At 42.5% G+C, this 20,821-nt stretch overlaps 1 long non-coding RNA gene across 1 annotated transcript in view; it reads right to left on the bottom strand.

Annotated features, from left to right (window-relative positions):
• Positions 1–8,549: 8,549 nt before the first annotated feature.
• The window catches only part of LOC121934984, a 13,734-nt gene continuing 1,462 nt past the window's right edge, over positions 8,550–20,821 (bottom strand). Inside the window, exons 2-3 of the long non-coding RNA XR_006104714.1 lie at positions 8,781–8,905; positions 8,550–8,690 (exon numbers count right to left, since the gene is read on the bottom strand). This is a non-coding gene — a long non-coding RNA (uncharacterized LOC121934984). The remainder of the gene's footprint in view (positions 8,691–8,780; positions 8,906–20,821) is intronic.

Here is a 20,821-nt window from a genome sequence, read left to right as displayed (position 1 = left end):
AAAGCTGGGCTTTACAAGAATTCTAGAAATATCCACTGGGAACTAATCTGTTGCTATTTCCTGTTATTATAACTTGGGTATCATGATGAAGTAATCAAAATACATGGCTCCACCTGAAGAGCTGTCTAGCTAATGAATCATGCAGTACTGGGAGTAGAGAACTGCTACACAGCTTTTAAAGCATGTTTCTTTTCCAATATACCTTTGATTCACATTTTACAGTATTGAAAACATTTTACAGTACTGAAAAAAGACCTGACAATTACTCAAACTGGGATGAAAAATGATGTCAAATAATACCAAATATCCTTTCTACCATCAGCAATATGTACGGAATATTTTGGCATGCTGTTTTGTGGCTCAGGTTTTAGTGCCATCTCTGGTTTGGGGTGCTTCTTCTTCTTCTTTTTGGTTTTTTAAAATTACATATTTTAGAGGAAAATAAAAAGGTTTGGGGATATGAAACTTGCAGGAAACCTACATGATTTTAAATGGTGAGATAAAACTGTAAAGGGGAAAGAAAGACAGTATGGGGTTTACTCTCTACAACAACCACAATCTGGATTGCTGCTTTTACACTGTGCTTATGCAAGGATGCCAGAACTGTATTTAAGGTGGATGGGGGACTTTACACAGTTTGTATTTGCAAGGGGAGGGCAAATTACTTTCCCCATTCATTATCATTCAAACATCCTAAAAATGAAAATTGTGTACTTAGTTATGCACTCCATATGTTCAGTGTTATTTATGCATATTAAGTAAGTGTGCATATGATAGATTGCAGGCGGCTTAATTATTTCTGGGATAGCTCAATGACAGTTATAATACCCTCTAACTCTACAGATTTTTGCAGAGACAGTTCCGATTAATTTTCTGTCCCCGATTTTTAATCCCTCAGTTTTTCAGCTGCTTATAAAAAGGTTCACTTTTTTTCCTCCTTCCACTTTCCCTCTTTGTTCTCAGTTTAATACAATTGATACAAACTGAATTCAAAATGGCAAATGTAGTTTGCAGTCAGTTGGAAGGGGGAAAGGGGGGGCAAAATTTAGCCTTTCCCAGTAGGTTCAGGCAAAAGCAAACTGCTGCAGCCTCTCCTAACTGGTCTTTTCTTCCTCATTAATGTTTGCCATTTTGACTGCACTCTGATGTTGCTTGGCAGTAGGTGTTGCAGTTTTCCTTTATTATGTTAGAGGGTATGCTGTCTTCATATTTCTTAATGCTTAATCATTTAGCGCACTTCTGGCAGATAATTCCTGAGGAGGGTCAACTACATAGGAGTCTCAGTAGTCCAATTTTGACATCATTTCAGGGGGGGCTGGGCAATCCTCATATTGGGGTCTGTGTACATGTATGTGTTTAGCAGTAGGGGAAGCATGGGGCTGTATAAAAGACCTTTATGGGCTGCATGCACTGCCCTGATTCCCTAGAGGAAGACTGAAAGAAAGTGTTACCCTCAGTCGTTGGTGTCTGCTGGGGTCTGGTTCCAGGCCCCCCCCCCCCCCCCGTGGATACCAAAATCCATTAATGCTCAAGTCCCATTACAGTGGCATAATAAAATGGTGTCCCCACATATAAAATGGCAAAATCAAGGATTGCTTTGTGGAATTTATATATTAAAAATATTTTCAAGCTGTGGATAGTTGAATCCATGGATAAAGAATCCATGGATACAGAAGATGAATTGTACTAGTAAATAAACTGGGAACTGTCATTATAGTGGCAAAAGCAAACATCTATGTTTCTTCTTTTACATATACACTTTTTTTTGGTAAGCATGAAGATCAGATAATATGTATTCATTTTCTCACTTGTGGCAGCAGGCCCCTATGGACTGAATATGCTATATAATTTGGAAGAGGCATGAGTGTTGTGACAGTGAAATCAATTGCTTTCAAGCTGAGCACCATACATAGTTTTTATGTCAAAGCCAAGTTCAGGCTTCATCTCCCTTAAATATTTTTTTTTAAAATGGAAGGGGATCATTTTTCAAAACCTCAGTTTTCAAAACCTTAAAGGGGAGGAGTGGGGAAGAAGAGGGAATTACTAGTTATAAAATAATCCTGTGAAAGAGGGTGTTAGAAACTGGAGTGTTCTGACATGTTAGTTGTAGCTTGGCATTTCTATACAATTGGAAGAAAGTGATTATTTAAAAGTGACAAATACAAATATAGTGTTCTCAGGTTTATAAGCACATTACTTATTATAGGATTTTAAAAGGGCAAACCTCTAAAAATAAACAGTAGTAATAAAGCACAAGTTAGAAAGCCAGTGGTACAAAAACATGTTGGATTTTTATAGGCTTACCCTTGGAATTTAATTTGGATGAAAACAGTTTTTTCCAGGCAGGCATCAGTTACACTTTAGATTTCTTTCACAAACACAACATTTTGGTTTCCACAAAATTTGCTGTGGAAAGGATGTTCTCAGAACCCCCCCCCCCCCCCCCAAAAAAACACACCTCCCTAAAGCATTACATTTGTAGCAGTTTTTAAAAAAATGTTTCCAAATGAAACAGTCCTATACTTGTTTTTTCAGATGTAAGTTCTGCTGAGTTCAATGAGGTTTACTCCCAGGAAGCAAGTCTAAAAGAGCAACCCTATAGTAGAGCAAGAGGCACATCCAGTTGGCTACGGCAAAAGATAAGAACCCAAACAAGAATGAATGCAACTGTAGTCTCCATTTTGCATTTCCCAGTACCTGATATAGAAACGCAAACATCCTCTGAGACCAGAGGTGATACATAGCCATGCTGCCTATTAGTCAACAATGGATCTAACCTGCTTTAAAGAATCAAATTCCACTTTAAAATTTCTGCAGTCATCACTACATCATCTGGCAATGAATTTTACAATCCATCTATCCACTATGTGAATACTTCCTTTTTGTCTGCCCTGGATCCCCCACCATTCATTTTCAGCAGATGGCCATGAGCAATATTAGAAAGAGAAAACTGAAACAGAGAAAAAAATAATTCTCCTAGTCTATAGTCTCCATACTATGCACAATCATATACATCTCTGTCATGTCTGCCCTTGCTTGCCCTTTTTAAAAACTGAACAGCCCCAAATATTATAACCTTTCCTTATAGGGCAAATTGTCCATTCCTATTTCAGTTGACTAAAGATTTTCATAGAATCATAGAATCATAGAGTTGGAAGAGACCGCACGGGCCATCCAGTCCAACCCCCTGCCATGTAGGATATCCAATCAAAGCATCCCCAATAGATGGCCATCTAGCCTCTGCTTAAAGACCTCCAAGGAAGGAGACTCCACTACACTCCATTTTGTATGTGTGTGTGTGTGTGTGTGTGTGAGAGAGAGAGAGCGCTTTCCCCACTTCTTTTGTTACACCAGTTCTAGAGCAGGCACCAATTCTACTTTAGGATTGTTCTAAGAGAATTAGGAGTTTTCTGTGGATCTAGATCCTCCTTCACTTTACCTCTCATGGATTCCCACAGTGGACTCCCTTTTCGGAGCATTATGGCACTGGATGGGCAATTTTGAGGATTTCTAATACAACAAAGAGGCCTTCAGTGATGGATCAATTGTACTGTTCTCTCCAGCCACCATCTGGAGACCAAGGTCAGCACGATCCCTTGGGAATCCATTCTAGAGAGTTCCTTAAATATAGAAACAAGCCAAAAATGATATAGTAAAAAGACTTTGATGCAATGAAACTTATTTTGCCAGAGGAGCTTCCTTGGACAGAAAAAGCTTTCTTCTTCTTCTTTGCTCTCTATTTAACCCACCAACATTAACATGAGATGAAGCCCACATTTAAAATACACCCTGCCTTCCAAATCTGCATTAAAAAAATCACCTACATGAGTGTCATAACTGTAAATAAATCCAGATTACAGATAAAGAATGAAGGATATACAGCATGGCAAACACCAATGAACAGGGGTAAACAACAACAACCAGCAATGAACAGCAAAAATGAACATTATTGGTTTGATTCTTAATTAATGAAAACAGCAACATTGCTTTCTGTGGCAGCTCAGCAAAAAGGACATTTAGCTCATTAATTATAACTTGAAAAAGAAAGGTTAATATATGGGTTTGTAAATAGTGAACTATGCAAGAAGCCATAATATATATTTTTATTAGCTAGTGAGTCTATAACTACTAGCTTGTTTGCAAGAATGTCATTGGGAACACTGTCAAAGGTCTTACTGAAATCAAGATATACTATATCTACAGCATTCCTTTCATCTACCAAGCTGGTAATTTTATCAAAGACAGAGAGAAGATTTGTCTGGCATGACTTGTTTCTCTGAAACCTATGTTGACTTTTTGTGATTATGGCATTGCCTTCTAGATGTTCACAGACTCTCTGTTTAATGATCTGCTCTAGAATCATTCCTGCTATTGATGTCAGACTAACTGGACAATAATTGTTGGGATCCTCTTTCCCCCCCTTTTTGAAGATGGGGACAACATTTGCCCTTCTCCAGTCTGCTGGGACTTCTCCTGTTCTCCAGGAGTTCTCAAAGTATTGCCAATGGCTCCGATATTACATTGGCCAGTTCTTTTAGTACTCTTGGATGTAGTTCATCAGGTCCTGGAGACTTATATTTATTTAGATTAACCAGGTATTCATGTACTATCTCTTTACTTATTCTGTGCTGAATTTCCTCTATTCTGTCCTCTGCTCTATTATCCTCAGGTTGAGCACCCTTTGCCTTTTCTGAGAAGACTAAGAATCTGCTCTGGTCAGGCCCCACCTGGAATACTGTGTCCAGTTCTGGGCACCACAATTTAAAAAGGATGTGGAGAAACTGGAGTATGTCCAAAGGAGGGCGACTAAAATGGTGAAGGGTCTAGAAACCATGCCCTATAAGGAACGACTTAGGGAGCTGGGGATGTTTAGCCTGGAGAAGAGAAGGTTAAGAGATGATATGATTGCCCTGTTTAAATATTTGAAGGGATGTCATATTGAGGAGGGAGCAAGCTTGTTTTCTGCTGCTCCAGAGACTAGAACATGGAACAATGGATGCAAGCTGCAGGAAAAGAGATTCCACATCAACATTAGGAGGAACTTTCGACAGTGGAACAAACTCCCTTGGAATGTAGTGGAGTCTCCTTCCTTGGAGGTCTTTAAACAGAGGCTGGATGGCCATCTGTCGGGGATGATTTGGATTTCCTGCATGGCAGGGGTTGGACTGGATGGCCTTTGTGATCTCTTCCAACTCTATTATTCTATGATTCTAAAGGCAAATGTGAGGATTGTTTAAAAAGGTGAAATGTAATGCAGATTGGACAAAAGAATATTACTATTGTCAAACCCATTCTCAGCTCCAGCAGCAACTGGAATATCTTACCAATGAAGAGTTTGTGTTGGTGGTATGTACAAAGCCAGACAGAGTAGAGAGGAACTCTTTCCCTCAGTTTAAGGGATAGCAAGTTCTTTCAATTTGTCTGGATCTGGCTTATCCATAATGTGCAACTGTAGGACTCTGCTGAATGCAGACTTCTCTCCTCTCCCCCAGCATCCAATCCTGTCCCTCCAAAATTTTTGATGTAGGGGATAAAAAAGCTTTAGAAACAAACATAGATGAGGAGGGAAGTACACATTTTTGATTACCAGGATTAAAATAGATTTTTTGAAAAACAATGCATGACTTTGTATAGTTAGAATGGGATCATGGTTATATATGAAACCATGTTATATGTGTGTACTAGCAAATTGTTGAGAGGGCAGATTTACCCAATGCTGATTATCTTTGTCATATGTCCATCATTTTCAAAAACCTGAAAAAATTGAATCCCCCAGTCCCAGACCAAACTGCCTCTAGAGGAGTTTGCTGGTATGCCAAATAAAACTGGAACGATGAACCTCCAAATCTAGATTTCCAAGGCTGGAAAAGTAATTTTTATGGGGCCACATACACAGAATTCGGAAGCTAAACATTGTTGTTCTGTACCTTCAGGTCATTTCTGACTTACAGCAACCCTGACCCTGAGCAACAGATACTCATCAATCAGAGCAGCTGCTGAACAGTAAACATGGATTGAGGTATTTTCATGGTCCCTATGTAGCCCCAAACTAGAGGCTATGTAAGAACTATGAATATGTAACAGTCACGAGTGCATAATTCTTGGTTATGCATTCGTAACTGGCATAGAGGATTCTGGCCCTTCAGTCAGGCATAAAGCATTAAACATCTTGTTGCTGTGTGCTTTCAAGTCATTTCTGACTTATGGAGGTCCTAAGGTGAACCTATCACAACGTTCTTGGCAGACTTCATTCAGAAGGGATTTGCCCTTATCTTCCTCTGAGTTTGAGAGAGTGTGACTTGCCCAGTATCACTCAGTAGGTTTCCATAGCCAAGCAGGGATTAAAACCCTGGTTTCCCAATCAAAAACTCAAACCACTACACCACACTGTTGCCACCTGCCACACTGGCCAGTCTTGTTGGAAGATTCTGGGATCTGTAATAAAAAATGCAGCTCCAGTTGTTGCCATTCCTGTGGATTTTTGCATATTTACTTGAAATATTTGTAGGAATGTGAACTTCTTAGTAGCAACTCCTGACATATCTAAACCATCTATAAGGGATTGTCCTAATCCTTGAACTTTTGCTCAAGTCATTTTTTCATCCGTCTTTGAAGATTTACAGAGTAAATCAATTCTCTGTTCAGCCTCCGTACCAATTTCTTATTATCTTTGTGCTCAGAACGAAATACAACTAATATGTTTCATTTCACCATAAATGTATGTTGTATACTAATGCATACTACTAAAAGGTGGAGGAGAGAATATGAGCAGAAAGACAGTGTTAAACCTGAAAAAGCTTTAGAAATACACAACACTTCCCACAACAACTGTGTCCAGTATTTTAGTATACTTTAACATGATCTTAATATGTTTCTTGCACCAGGAATGAATCATATTTTGCAATATTGGTTAGATATTGTTTAATTACAGGACAATAACAAAGAAAGAGGAGGTGCTGATGACACTTAATCTGCTTATGTTATTATAGAACAAATAGGTCTTGAGAGAATACCAAACATATTGAATTATTTCATGCTTCATTAACTCTTTGTGTACATAATAATACCAAACACAATGATAACTCCATTATCTGGCTGTTTGCCAGATCACTTCCACATCCTCTGAGTCTGACAGAATGGACTGATCAGCAAACCCCATCTTGACTTTAGAGAAAGTAGTGGTCTTCAGAAGAACTGACATGTTTTGACTCCACTCTCTCTTTCTTTCCAAGAGCTTTGCTGTGGAAGAGTGGCAGACACCAATTTCTGTCTGAGGCTGCCATAGCCAAAGAACTTTGGAGCTGAAGTTCAGGAATCTGTTCAGTGAGATGAGCTTCCAAATAAAGCAGATGTCATTTCCCACTTTTGGAAGGAGGCAAACAATACACAGTATCATCTAAAGAGCAAACCTCCATCTTTGGTAAGACTGGACCACTTGTGTGGTAGAGTGCACTATGGCATGATGGGGAAGGAGGCAGGACCTATTCTACTCACAGTTCTCTTATCTTGCACAGGTTGAATTGCCCCATCCAGAATTTCAAAATCCAAAATAGTCCAAAATCCAAAATTGTCCACATGGATGGTTGAGATAGTGACACCTTTGCTTTCTGATAGTTTAATGTATGTATTTCTGGTGGTTGAATGTCTTTCTGGTGGTTGAATGAAATAAGCATTTCATTATTAAAAAGGGTGTATGAAATTATCTTCAGGCTATGTTTGTAAGGTATATACAAAATATAAATGTATTTCATGTTTAGATTTGGGTGTCATCTCAAAGATAACTCATTATGTATATTCAAGTATTCCCAAATTTCAAAACAAACAAACAAACACAAAATCCAAATCGCATCTAGTCCCAAGCATTTTGGATAAGGGAGGTTCAATTTGTAGGCAGATTTCCAGGAGAAGCTTGCTTTAAAGGCTTTCATCAAATACTTTGAGTTCTTTTCAGAAGGATTAAATTAATATGGAAGAGTTTTATCTCTGGAAGACCTATGTGTATTCATTAGCATGGGTGTTGAAAGTTATATTCATACAGATGTACACATAATGATCTTTTTAAACATGTTCTAATGAATATGTGAAGGTCATGGGGAGGACATGAAGACTATGCTGCAGCAATACTGCTCCTTTCCCACACTCATTTATTTAGTCCTCATATAATGTCTGAAAACAGCTCTAATCCATATTAGGAAGGGCATCCTACAAACACTACTCCAGATGTTTAATTTCCTCAAAGGCCTCTTGGGAACCTGTCAAAAACTTTCTGAAAATCAATATATAGACATTACTTGTCCTCCTCCTTCTCTTGCTACCTCCTTGACATACAGAAATCTTCTTATTGGTTAATACTGAACTCACATTGGAAACTGAGGCTGAAACCAGCAAAATATACAACACTTTGATGCTTTTTTACTTATTTTAATATTTATATTTATATACATTTAGAAAGTAAGGGAAGGAGCATGTTTGAATCTATCTTTGTTGACATGAGGAGAGAAAAAATGATTTTGGAAAAAGGAAGCCCAAGGCAAATATGAATTACTTTATTGGAATGCAAGATTGACAGGAAATAAAATCAAAGGTCAACAGTAATTGTGGCTTTGCCCAGAAAAATGATATCTTTACTGTGTTAATTTTCTTCCTGCTGCTCCTTTGTCTCTCACATTTGCCAGCAGAACTCAGAGGCCCTAAATGGGAAAAGATAATGGGTTACGATCAATGTTCATAGACCAGACAGCTAATCTGAACTTAACCAAAAAGTCAATATTTAGCTGTACCTTATCAGTGGTGAAATGTCAAGCATAGAGGTAGACATGAACAAATTTCCAGCCGATTTTCTCTCGAATGCCTCTGCATTCAAAGCTGCATGGAAGAGTTTCGGCATCTGATAAGACAAAACTCCCTTTGAAAGAAAAAGAAATGTAACAAATGGCCAACTTGCAACTGGAGAGACTGTAGTTTATGAGGCAAAACCCACGTCAAAAATTCATTCTAATCTCTCCTCACACATTCTATTGGTTACCTTCCAGTCTGTGTGATGCTAGCGGTTGATAGTTATATGCTGCAGGCAGCCCTTAAGAGATAAGGAGAAATATTTTTTTTACTGTGAAACCCTAATTTATGGTGACCCAAAAACAATAGGCACTGCTTGTTGGAATTCCAAAGGTGGAGGGTGGCAGCAGAGCTTAATATGTTCTTCCAGGATAGCTTCTTGGCACATATTGGCAATTATGATTAAATTCACTCTTTGAATGTATGGATCATTTATGAAATGCCAAATGATCACTCCTGTCCAGGACTGGATTAACCACAAAGCTTCTGTTACCTATGGAGAAGGGCTCTAGCCATATATAAGACTCTGCAGTGGTATAATTCTACCTGAAAGATTTATAATGCAAGGTCTGTTCTATTCCTGAAATTCTTCTACAGTGCAGAACCTGATCATTCTGTTATCAGAATAAAGCAGCTGGAAAGTGGAATAAGTTGCTAAAGGGTAGTACTATAACACCGACTATGACAGAGCAGTCTCAGAATTGGCAAGGCGAGAAGAATAAAATGCAGGAAATTTCAAGATGATGAGACTCATGCCCCCCAACTATCCTAGTTTGTCAAAGACAGCTCTATTGTTTCCCCTTTCCAACTACTTTTGAAATGTCCCGGCTTCTCTCTCCTCTTTCCACTTTCTCCATTTCTGCTTGGCTTACTTCAGTTGCTGAAAGTTGAATTCAGAGTGCAATTGAGTGTAATTTACACTCAGTTAACTCAGCAGGGAGGAGAAGAGAGAAGGAGGTGGAATGTTGTGCATTTGAATGTTGTGTTTCATAACCTCCAACATTTCATATATGAAAACTGGGACATGTATGGCTTAGAACTCTATCAAATGGAGTTAAAACTCCAGCTTACCTTTCCTGAATTCAGTCCTAATTTGGGAGGCAGCCAGGTGTTATCGCAAAGAAATTACCACTGAATCACTACCCAGGTCCATCCTGGATGCAGTCCAAGTCCTGTAAGCTGCTTCCGCAGCCATTTTTACAAATTGAAGCTTTCATGTGATAGCTCCTTAGTAACCTCAGAATGTGATTGAGATGGCAAAGACGGACACATGAGCTAGGATAGGCTTCTGCAGTTTGATTTTGCCTCAGCCTCCTGGGGAGGGTAAGATTCTGCCCTTTCCTCTCTTCTCCTATCTCCCCTGCTGAGTTAGTTGAATGCAAAATACTTCTGCACTTTGATTTCTGTTTGCAGTTACTGACATAAGCTGAAAACAAAGAGAGAAAGAAAGAGGAGGGAGAACTCAGGGCATTTTATAAGCAACTGAAAAAGTGAGATGGCAGAGGATTAATTGGGACTGTCCCTCAAATTAGGACAGTTGGAGTGTATGTAATTTTTGTTGGGGAGATGTAACACCCAAAAGATGTTTGAGGATGTTACCAGAAACAAAGGTTTTAGAATATATATTTGTTTGTAACAAAAGATAATGGATCTTAAAACTCTAGCAGGCTTGTATGGGAAGATATGGTCTTTCAGATAGTTTGGACAAGTTGTATAGGGCTTTATAGATCATGACCATTGAATTGTGGCAGGGGGAAAACCCAGTAGTCAGTTAGATAACAGGAGAATTATATGTTCCCTGTAACATAGTTTTATTTGGTAATCTCTAGTTCCTATCCTGCCTCTTATTTTTTACTCTTTAATGAAAGATACCACTCTTATAAAAGGCCTGAAACAGACGAGCCAAAAAGAGCAGCTTTTGGCTGCTTTGGGGGGCATAGCGTGCAGATGATGCATGCCCCTGGACTGGGTGGAAGCTGCTCCAAGGTCATCTAAGGCAGCCCAAAGCCACCAGCAAAAGGAATGGTAAAAAACTGCTCCTGCCAGCGGCTTTGAGAGTGGGCTGTGCAGTCACCACAATCCCTGGCTGATTGGGAGCTGAAGCAGCCACCTCTTAGGACCTTATCACACACACAATTTTAAACGTTCTGGGGACGGAAGGAGGATGCTCGTGTGCACGCGCGTGCTGCAGAAAACGGAGTTTATCGCACATGAATAAGTCCTCCAAGAGGCCCTGTTCCGTCCCCCGGCATGCACCCGTTCGCGTCCAGTCCTGACGGGCGCCATTTTTTGCTGACGGAAGGTAATCTGTCAGGCAAAAATCACACCTGTCAGGACTGGACGCGAATGGGTGTGCGCCGGGGGACAGAACGGGGACTGTTGGAGGACTGAATTGTGTGCGATAAACTCTGTTTTTGGGCGGCCGCACGCGCACACGAGCGTCCTCCTTCGGTCCCCAGAACGTTTAAAATTGTGTGTGTGATAAGGTCCTTAGTTATAATGTCTTTAAATTTAGAATCCTTGGATATATATACTTGGCAGTGTTGCAGTCAATTCTACATTTAAAACATTATAATTTCCAAAATTTCAGACTTCAGCATGTGCTAATTCTTCCAGTATAAAAGCTGGAAAATTAGTATTCTACCAGAAAAATACATTTATATAGGTCCAAAACACACTGCAGAAATAATCCAGTTTGAGACCATTTAACTGCCCTGTCCTGGGAACTCTAGTTTATTGTGGCACCAGAGCTCTCTGATAGAGAAAGCTAAATGTCTCACAAAACTACAGTTCCTAGAATTCCCTAGCATTGAGCCAGGGGAGTTAAAGCGGTCTCAAACTGGATTATTTTTGGAGTGTATTTTGGACCATTGTTAAAATGTTTGTACCTGACCCCTCTGCAGCTATTTGGAGGTTTGGAAAACAAATATATCTACATTAGACGTACAGTATACTTAATGCATACCAGAAATCTGTATATATGGTAAAAATTATACGTGTGAAACTATGAAATTGTTATCAAGTCACTACTCTTGGAAGGAATAATATCATTTGGCATGCAAAAAATAAAGTCTTTTCAATAAATCTAAATGGTATTTACTAATTAAAATATGAAATAAAAATGATCTGTGCAATCTATTTTGAGTGCACTGCTGCAAATGAATCATTGTCACCAGAGTTATAATAAGCAAGAAAATTGGGGGGTGACAAAACAAACAGTGCAACTTGGAGACACTGGGACATTTTGGTTTCAGTTCATTGAAGTTATCATTAGTCATAGAAGAAGGGGAAAGTGTATCAATTGATCTCTATTTACACTGAGATAGCTGAAAAATATTTCTTGGATAGGTCTTGGATTTCAGGCTTCCAGCTTGGTTTCTGCATGTTTTACATTACTTGCTGAAATCAAAGCCGTTTATAAACTGTAGAAAAAAAGCATGCTAAATTGGAACATGACAGATCATGCCTTTTCCTTACTGCCAGAATCTAGAAAAATTAGATTTCATCAATACCACCCAGATGCACACATTATCACAATCTTTGTATTTTCTTCTGATAGTATTTTCATACCATCATGGCTCCCAGTTTTGAACACTTGAAAAGATTTTAAGAATGTTTAAACCTGGCAAGGAGCCTTTCCCTCTTGTTTACCAATTTATCTAAGAAAGCATTACTTTTCATACACATGCATGCAGAATTCTTTAATTTTCTGTTCCACATTTTTAAGAATCTAGTGCCAAATGAAAGTGGTATTGAACGAGAAATAGAAGTTTGGCACAAGTCATGTTGAAGTCCTTTAAAAAAGAAAGAAAGGAAAAAATTCCAACTTGAAATATACTTCATTGGTAAACAAAGACAGGTCAATAATGTTTATCAACTTTATATGGCTCCCCCCCCTCAAAGGGACCTTATGTTATGCTCACAACAACCATGTGCTGTAAATTAGGCTGAGAGGTTGGTTGTTCTGTAAACCTACTTCTCCATAGTCTTCATCCTAACTACTAATACTCTATTCTGCCTCAATAGAAAATGTATTTGCAGAAAATAGACTATTTATGCTAACCTCTTTCTTAGCTTTTTGAATCTGAACTTCCTTTGAGGAAAATTGGCTTAATTCAAGGAGTTCTTTTATGTGCCCTATGTTTCTCAGGTTACAGAAGTGGTGTGGGAATGTGTCTCCAAACTCATGTCCTTGTTCTGCAACCATGCTCTGTTCTCAATCCACATTCTGAACCATGCAGGTTTGGTTCTTCATATATGAACACCATCCCAATACATAACATTCCGCAACATAAAGCTAAATATTAAAAACAAATGCATCTGAGGAAGTAGACTTAAGTCTATGGAAGCTTATGTTGTCAACTTCTTTCTTTCAGTTAGACTCAAAGGTGTTACAAGATCTCTTCAAATATTAAAAAAAGAGATCCTAAGTCTTCAGAAATGGAAGTTCCAAAGGCCATAAGAACTATAAACTGGGTTATTAGACATCTTATAAAAGGTTGCAAGAGTACTGTTATTATTACTATGCACCTGTAATCTACACTGGCTGCTTAGCTATATGTGTAACTAAAATAACATCTTCTATGCAGCCCCTCCGAATCTACCTTAACAGCCAGCAGCTGGAGGTCTGTTCAATTGCCAGTCGAGATGCAAGGAGGGTGATGTTTCTAACCCCCTTTCATTGGTAAATGAAGCTACAGCAAGGGTTTGAAACAGGGATGCTTCTTCTGATTGCCACAGACTTCCTTTGCCTAATCCAGTTTCTGTGTGTTAAGGTTGGTTTGGGGAGGCATTTACATAGCCTTACTGAATTACTGTATTCACGTCTGAGTGGACATATATCAGTCTGTATTCTAGGTTACAAATCCATAACTGCCATACTGAATGTCAGCAATTATTATTGTATTTCATTTATTTCCAGCTTCCTCCAAGGTAGATGAAACTTAGGGTTCATCTGCACTGTAGAAATAATGTAATTTAACACTACTTTAACTGCCATGGTTCCATCCTACAGAAAATGGGATTTGTAGCTTTGTGAGGCACCAGCACTCTTTGACAGAGAAGGCTAAAGAGCTTGTAAAACTACAAACCTCAGAATTTCATAGGATGGAGCTACAGCACTTAAAATAATATAAAACTGCATTATGTCTACAGTGTAGATGCACCTTACTGTCAGAACCTAAAGTATGTGTATCATAGTGGGTTCAATTTGACTTTTAATTCTACTAAGAATGTACAGAACCGACAGCTTTATATGCACATGACAGATATTTAAAAATAGGGAATTTCAGATGAATTTGGCTGACCGTTCTGATGTTGTATGTCTTGGTGATGGATCTGAATGCTGAACCATTGAGTTGTGAAAGTGACAGCATTTTCCCCTTTTTATTTTACTGCAGTTAAAATAGTATTCAGAAAGGAAAACCTAAAGATTATAGATAGGAGAACGTTAATACACTGAAGAATGTGGAAATGTATTGAACTTTGTGTTCTCATCTGATGAATTCCTAGTGCCAAAAAACCCCCAGAGGTGGACAAAAGAATATAGCTCTAGATGCAAGGAGACTTTCTTTTTGTACTTTTCCTCATTTTCCACTCTGATATGCCAAACATACCAATTGTTATGGTAGAAAAGAAACCAAGTCCAAAAGGAATGCACAAAGACACAAGAGGTTTCATTCTTTTTTTGCTCTATTAAAAGAAAAAAACTATCCCAGGATATGAACATTAACACCAGGCTTCCATCCTACAGATCTACAGATATAAGATGGCAGTAAGATTTTTGTATCCAAATTACTAGAGAGTATATTTGTATTGGCACAAAGGTGGGTAAAAGGATATACATTTTTCTGTGACAATGTAAACCTCCAGTTGTGAGGAAATTCAGAATGAATGTAAACCATCTGTAAACTACCCGCTGCAGCTTGGCAATTTAACACAATCACACTGCTTGGAGATTGCCAGAGCTCAACATTCCCAACTGTCTGAGTTAAATATAACACTGTCATTTGAAAATCTACTTTCTATCTGGAACAGGGCAGGCAATTCCAGCAGGTCCAGTGATGAATACTCTGCCCTGGGACTCTCAAGGGCCCACAAGAATTGTCATATATGCCAACAAAGAAACAAGAAATCAGAGACTTTAAAAATGTGTGTGCGCATGTATATACACACATATATACAGTATACACACACACACACACACACACACACACACACACAGAGTTTAATGGTTCAAGGTCCCCAAACAACCTATTTAAAATGTGAATTGGTTCTCATAGAGACTCCAACTCATCTTTCTTTTGGCCAGGATATGAGTGGCACAAGAAGTTGGGAAGGGGTCCAGGGCTACAAAAATAGGAGAGGCACAGGCACCTCAGGCTGTGCTTTGCCATATGTGGGCTAGAGCAGTGCTACCCAAAGTGGTAGGGACGGGTGCCACTCCCTAAGCCATTGGCTGCTGGTCTTTAATGAGTTTCCAGGAAGGAAAGAAACAATTAAAGCCAATGGGTACAAATATGATGTTGATCCTTGGTTTATTGGGGAGGGGGAGGGGGATAATAATTGCTGGTTCCCCACAACAGATAGTATGAGAAATACTAGTTTATAGCAATAATGTTCATTACACAGTCCAGGCACTGTAGAGCTTTGCCAGTTCCAGGTTGTATTTTGCTATTGAGCCAGCATGGCATAGTGGTTTGAATGTTGGACTATGACTCTGGAGACCAGGATTCAATTCCCAGCTCATCCATGAAACCCACTGGGTGACCTTGGACAAGTCACACACACTCAGCCTCAGGGGAAGGCAATGGCCAAATTTCTTGCCAAGAAAACTGCATAATAGGTTCATCTGAGGATCGCCATAAGCCAGAAATGACTTGAAGGCACATAACAACAAGAAGAAGATGGTTAATGCTTTATGCCTGATTGAAGGGCCAGTTTCAAATGCATAATCAAGAATTATGCTCTCATATTTCTGGAATATTTTCAAGCTGTGGATGGTTAAATCCGTGGGTAAAGAATCCGTGGATATGAAGGGCCAACTGTATCCATCCACAGGAACATCATATAGGATTGTTCATGCCCTTAAGCACTTCCAAATATTGCTCTAACCACTCCACTTAGAGAATTAAAGCAATTGAATTAATGTATGTAGTGTTAGAGGTGATATTTTGCAGGAACAAAGATAACATTTGTGATAACCAATGTGAACTGTTACAATGATTTAAAACAAAGCAATATGGTACATTTCCCCCCCAAAAGGGGGAATATTTGCAACCAAGAGTTCTATATATCTACCTGTGAATTTAACAAGTGAATACATCAGAAATATAGGTGTTCTTGAGGAATAATTGAACAAGGTTCAGTTTCAGCCCCCTAACTGCTAGCCTACCTGAATCTATGCAATGTCCCAAAAACAGAAAAAAATGACTGATATTCTACATGTTTTTGGGAAGTTTATTCCTCATTATGTTCTTCTAATTTGTGTCTTAAGCTCACCATTGTTAACTACTAATTGCAAGTACTGTAATGTTATGCAAACTTTAGTTGCCACGGATGCATGTGTTACAAAACTCTAGTGCTGTCATGCCCAGCCTGGAAGATGGCTGGAGGACTCAGAGGATGAGCTAGAGCCTCTGGGATCTGAAACCTATAATGGAGGAGCCCAGAGCCCCAGGGCTTGAAACCTGTAATGGAGGAGCCAGAGGCTGGCCCTAGTTCTGCTGAGGCAGAGCTATGGCCCCCAAGGTTCAGCAAGTCAAGTTTGCCTGGTTGCCGAGGCTGTGGACATGGAGGAGGATCTGGCGCGTGCCTACCTTCAATGAGCGTCGAGCAGAAAGAGAGGGCCTTCGAAGATCTCGGAGACTTTATCAGAGCGTTCTCGAATCAGGCACAGCTGAAGGCCAGCTCTTGCCTTCTTAGCACCTGCGAGCAGTGTGTGGTTTCGCCAGTGGAATCTGACTCTTTAGAGGAAAGACTCTGTCCTCGGCTCCTTGGCTTCTGTTCTTGACTACCCGGAACCTGACCTTGGACTGGCTTATCTACCTGCCTATCTGTTACCCTGAACCTCGGACCGTCTGACAATTCTTCTGGTAAACCCTTTTGGCAAAGCTACTGCAACTCTCCAGGACTGTGTAGCTACATTGACTTTGCTGTGCAGGGAGGGGTGTTTGTTTGAAAACTAGCTGCTTTATCAGCCCTTTGGCTGCTTTCCCGGAAGAAATCCACTGGCCTTGTAATTAGGCTGAAGCAGCATCATGGCAAACGAACAAGCTCTGGCCGAGATAATGCAGATGAATTGCAGCTTTCTGCTTCAGGTGCAGCAATTGATGGCAGACTGTAGGCTGCTATGCAGAATCAAGGGAACCCTTCTGCTCCTGAAACGCCGACGAAATGTTTTGCTTCCCTTCCTGATAAATTCCAGGGAGACACTACATGCTGGACATTTTCTTGAATTGCAAAGTTACATTTTTAAGCTCCGGAGGGAAGATTTTCCTGATGATTCCCCATAAGGTGGCTTTTATAATTAGTTTTGCTTTCTGGGCCTGCCAGCAAATGGCTACTCCTTACCATGAACCAGGACAGCCCCCTCCCAATCAGTCTGCAAGACTTTTTATGCAAAATGCAAGCCACCTGTGGGAATCCTGTAAAGGCTGAGTCTGCAGAACATCAGATCCAGGCTCTTCGCCAGGGACAGAACTGTCTGAGTACTCCACCAACTTCCGTTTGCTTGCTCAGGACTTGACATGGAATGATAGTGCTTTGCAGGCTCAGTTTCGGGCAGGGCTCCTCTGAAGCCGTGCTGGATGAATTGGCACGCTCTGAGCCCCTGATTCTCTGAGCTTGTTGATTGCACAAGCTACCCGATTGGACTGCCGCCTCTCTGCCTCCGTAGACAAGCTCGTCAGAAGCCCCTCCGCCTCCCCGCGTCCTGCTCGACCAGTTTCCGCAGCATTACCTGTGGCTGTTCCCTCTCAGCCAACTGAGGAACCTATGCGCTGGGAGGATACGACCACGGCTCACACGCTACAGAGAAGGAGCGCAGGAGGAGGGAGGTCTTTGCCTATACTGCGGCCTCGCATGGACATTTTGCTCGGGAATGCCCGCTAAGGACGCCGACCTACCCCACAGGAAAACGATCCTCCCAGGTGTAGAGAGGGTTCACCACCTGGGATGTCCCTCGCAACCCACTTCATCCACACAGCTTCCAGGAAGGACCCTTTGCTAGTGGCCGCCAACCTGAGGCTCCCCTCCATGGAGCTCCTTCCTGTGGGAGCCATGATCGACTCCGGAGCTTCCAGCTGTTTTATGGATCTGAGCTTTGCTCAACGTCCATCACATCCCACTGGAGACTCTGCTGAGCCAGGCCGGTGGAGACTATCTTGGACGGCTCCCTCCGGTCTGGGCCTGTACGCACCAGACCCCTGTGCTCCACCTCGAGATCCAGGGCCATGTGGAGCAGATCCGTTCTTGCTGGCCGCAGTCCCGCACTTCCCTTTGGTTTTGGGCATGTCGTGGCTCTCGCAGCACGACCCCACAATCTCCCTGGTCTCGAGGGAACTCTTTTTGGCTCGGAATATTGTCAGGACACTGTTGGCCAGACCGGATCCCCGGCTGCAGTGGCTGCAGAGGCCCAGGAGTGTTCCGGTTGGTGCCAGAGAATACCCGGACTTTGCCGTGTTTTGATAAGAAGGAGGCAGACCGCCTCCCTCCCACCGCCCTTATGACTGTGCCATCGACCTGGTGCCGGGGCCCCTATTCCAGCGGGGCGACCTACTCCCCTCTCGGAGCCTGAGCTGGCAGCTCTGAGGGACTTTCTGGAGAAGAATCTCAGAGAGGGTTCATCCGCCCCCCAAGTCCCCTGCTGGGGCCCCCTGTACTGTTCGTGCGCAAGAAGTGCGGGGAGTTGCCGCCTCTGCAACGATTACCGGGCCCTCAACAATACACCATCCGGAACCGGTACCACCCTGCCTTTGATCCCCAGCTGCTGGAGCGGTTGCGCCCGCCAACAGTGTTTACCAATTGGACCTCCGTGGGGCGTTACCAATTTGGTGCGGATCCGGGCAGGAGACAGGGAAGACAGCCTTTCAGACCCGGTATGGGCATTACGAGTACACCGTGATGCCCTTTGGACTAGGTAATGCTCGCTGTTTTTCAACATTTGTGAATGATGTCTTCCGGGACTATTGGACCATTTGTTATAATTTACTTGGATGACTTTTGATTTACTCTCCGAGCCAGGCTGCCCATGATGCCCACGTCCGTGTGTTCCTCCAGAGGCTCCGGGAGCAACAGGCTTTATGCGAAGTTGAGAATGCGCCTTCGACCTCCGCGAGGTGGACTTCCTGGGCTCTACCGTGTCTCTGCTCAAGGTGTGCCATGGACACATCCAAGGTGGAGTCGGTGCTATCTTGGCACCTCCTCGCAACAGGAAGGATGTCAGAGGTTCCTATGGTTTGGCGAACTTCGTGAAGTTTCATCAAGGACTATGCCACCCTAGTGAGCCCTATCTCTCGACTGTTGCGAGGAAGACCGGTTAGAGTGGACAGCTGCTGCACAGAAGTCCTTCGAGGTCCTGAAGGTGAAGTTTACAATCAAGGCCCCGATTCTGCAACACCCTGACCCGCGCACACCATTTGTCCTGGAAGCAGATGCCTCTGAGGTTGCCATAGGGCTGTATGCTTCAGCCAACGGGCCAGCGCACCTGTTGCCACTGCGCCTTTTTTATCCCGACAGCTCACACCCCAGAGCTTAATTACAACCATCATGGGAGAAGGAGCTTTGGCAATCAAGGCGCCTTTGAGACTGCGGCATTTGCTGCAGGGAGCGGCTCACCCAGTCCGGGGGCACACGAGTCACCGGTAACTTGGAGCACCTACGACAAGTGAGGAAGCGCCTCAGAGGCAGCAGCGATGGCCTCGTTCTTTGCCCGCTTCAACTTCAGCTTCAATTGTGCTCGAGCCCAGAACCGACAGGCTGACGCTTTCTCCCGGAAGCCAGAGTATGACACAGGAACCCAGAGGGGGAGATTACTGTCAACACATTCTGAACGCCCGAGAAACTTCGCCGCTGCCTCGAGGGCAAGGCTACAATTGCTGGATCAGATCCGGAAACTCCCAGGGCCAGGACCCATTGTGGCACAGCCATTCCGCGGAGAGGGGGCACACTCTCCCTGCGCTTCGATGCGGGATGGCTTGTCTTTACACCGGGAATCGCCTGATGATGGCCAGCGGGGTTCGCCTGTAGAGAGGACGGTCTTGCAGCTTGTCATGACTCGAAATCTGCTGGGCATTGGGGCTTGGTAAAAAAACCTCGCACCCTCCTTCCACCCGAGGAGGTTTTGGTTGCCTCGAGTCCGCGGCAGAAGGTGGCTCAGTAACGTGGCCACAATTGCCCAGGGTGTCCACCGGGCTAAAGACCATAGCGGGCACGACCTGCCGAGCTTGTTGCCGCCGTTTGCCAACACCAGCAGGCCTTGGAAACTAGTATCATATGGACTTCATCCACGGATCTGCCCCCCTCTGCTGGTTGGCCACTACCCATTGGGGGTGGGTGGACCTTATTTTCCAAGGAGGCCCAACTCGTTAACCCTTGTGTTGGGTCCCCCACGGCGACGAGGATACGGACCGGCTGATTTCCATCCAGCATGTCTTCCGGCTTCATGGCCCTTCCCGAGGGTGCTGTGATTTCAGACCGCGGTACCCAGTTCACCGCCCGCTTTCTGGACCAGCTTGCTCCGCCCCTGGACCATCGCGCCCTCACCTGTCCCCTCGGACATCACCCCTGAGTCCAGATTGGTCCGAACGGAGAGGACCAATGGGACCCTGGAGCCAGTCTCACTCCGCTGTGCTTAGCCAGCTACCGGCAGGACAACTGGGGTCGGACTTGCTCCCGCTGGCCGCAGTTCGCCAACACAACTGTCCATGCCTCAACCCAGCAGACCCCCTTTCTTGCCACTGGGGGCTTCCATCCTCCGAGGATGCCC

The sequence above is a fragment of the Sceloporus undulatus genome, chromosome 6, assembly GCF_019175285.1.
Source record: "Sceloporus undulatus isolate JIND9_A2432 ecotype Alabama chromosome 6, SceUnd_v1.1, whole genome shotgun sequence".
Classification (NCBI taxonomy): domain Eukaryota; kingdom Metazoa; phylum Chordata; class Lepidosauria; order Squamata; family Phrynosomatidae; genus Sceloporus; species Sceloporus undulatus.
The sequence above is the reverse complement of the archived record's forward strand: the minus strand, read 5'-3'. Positions and strand labels throughout refer to the sequence as shown.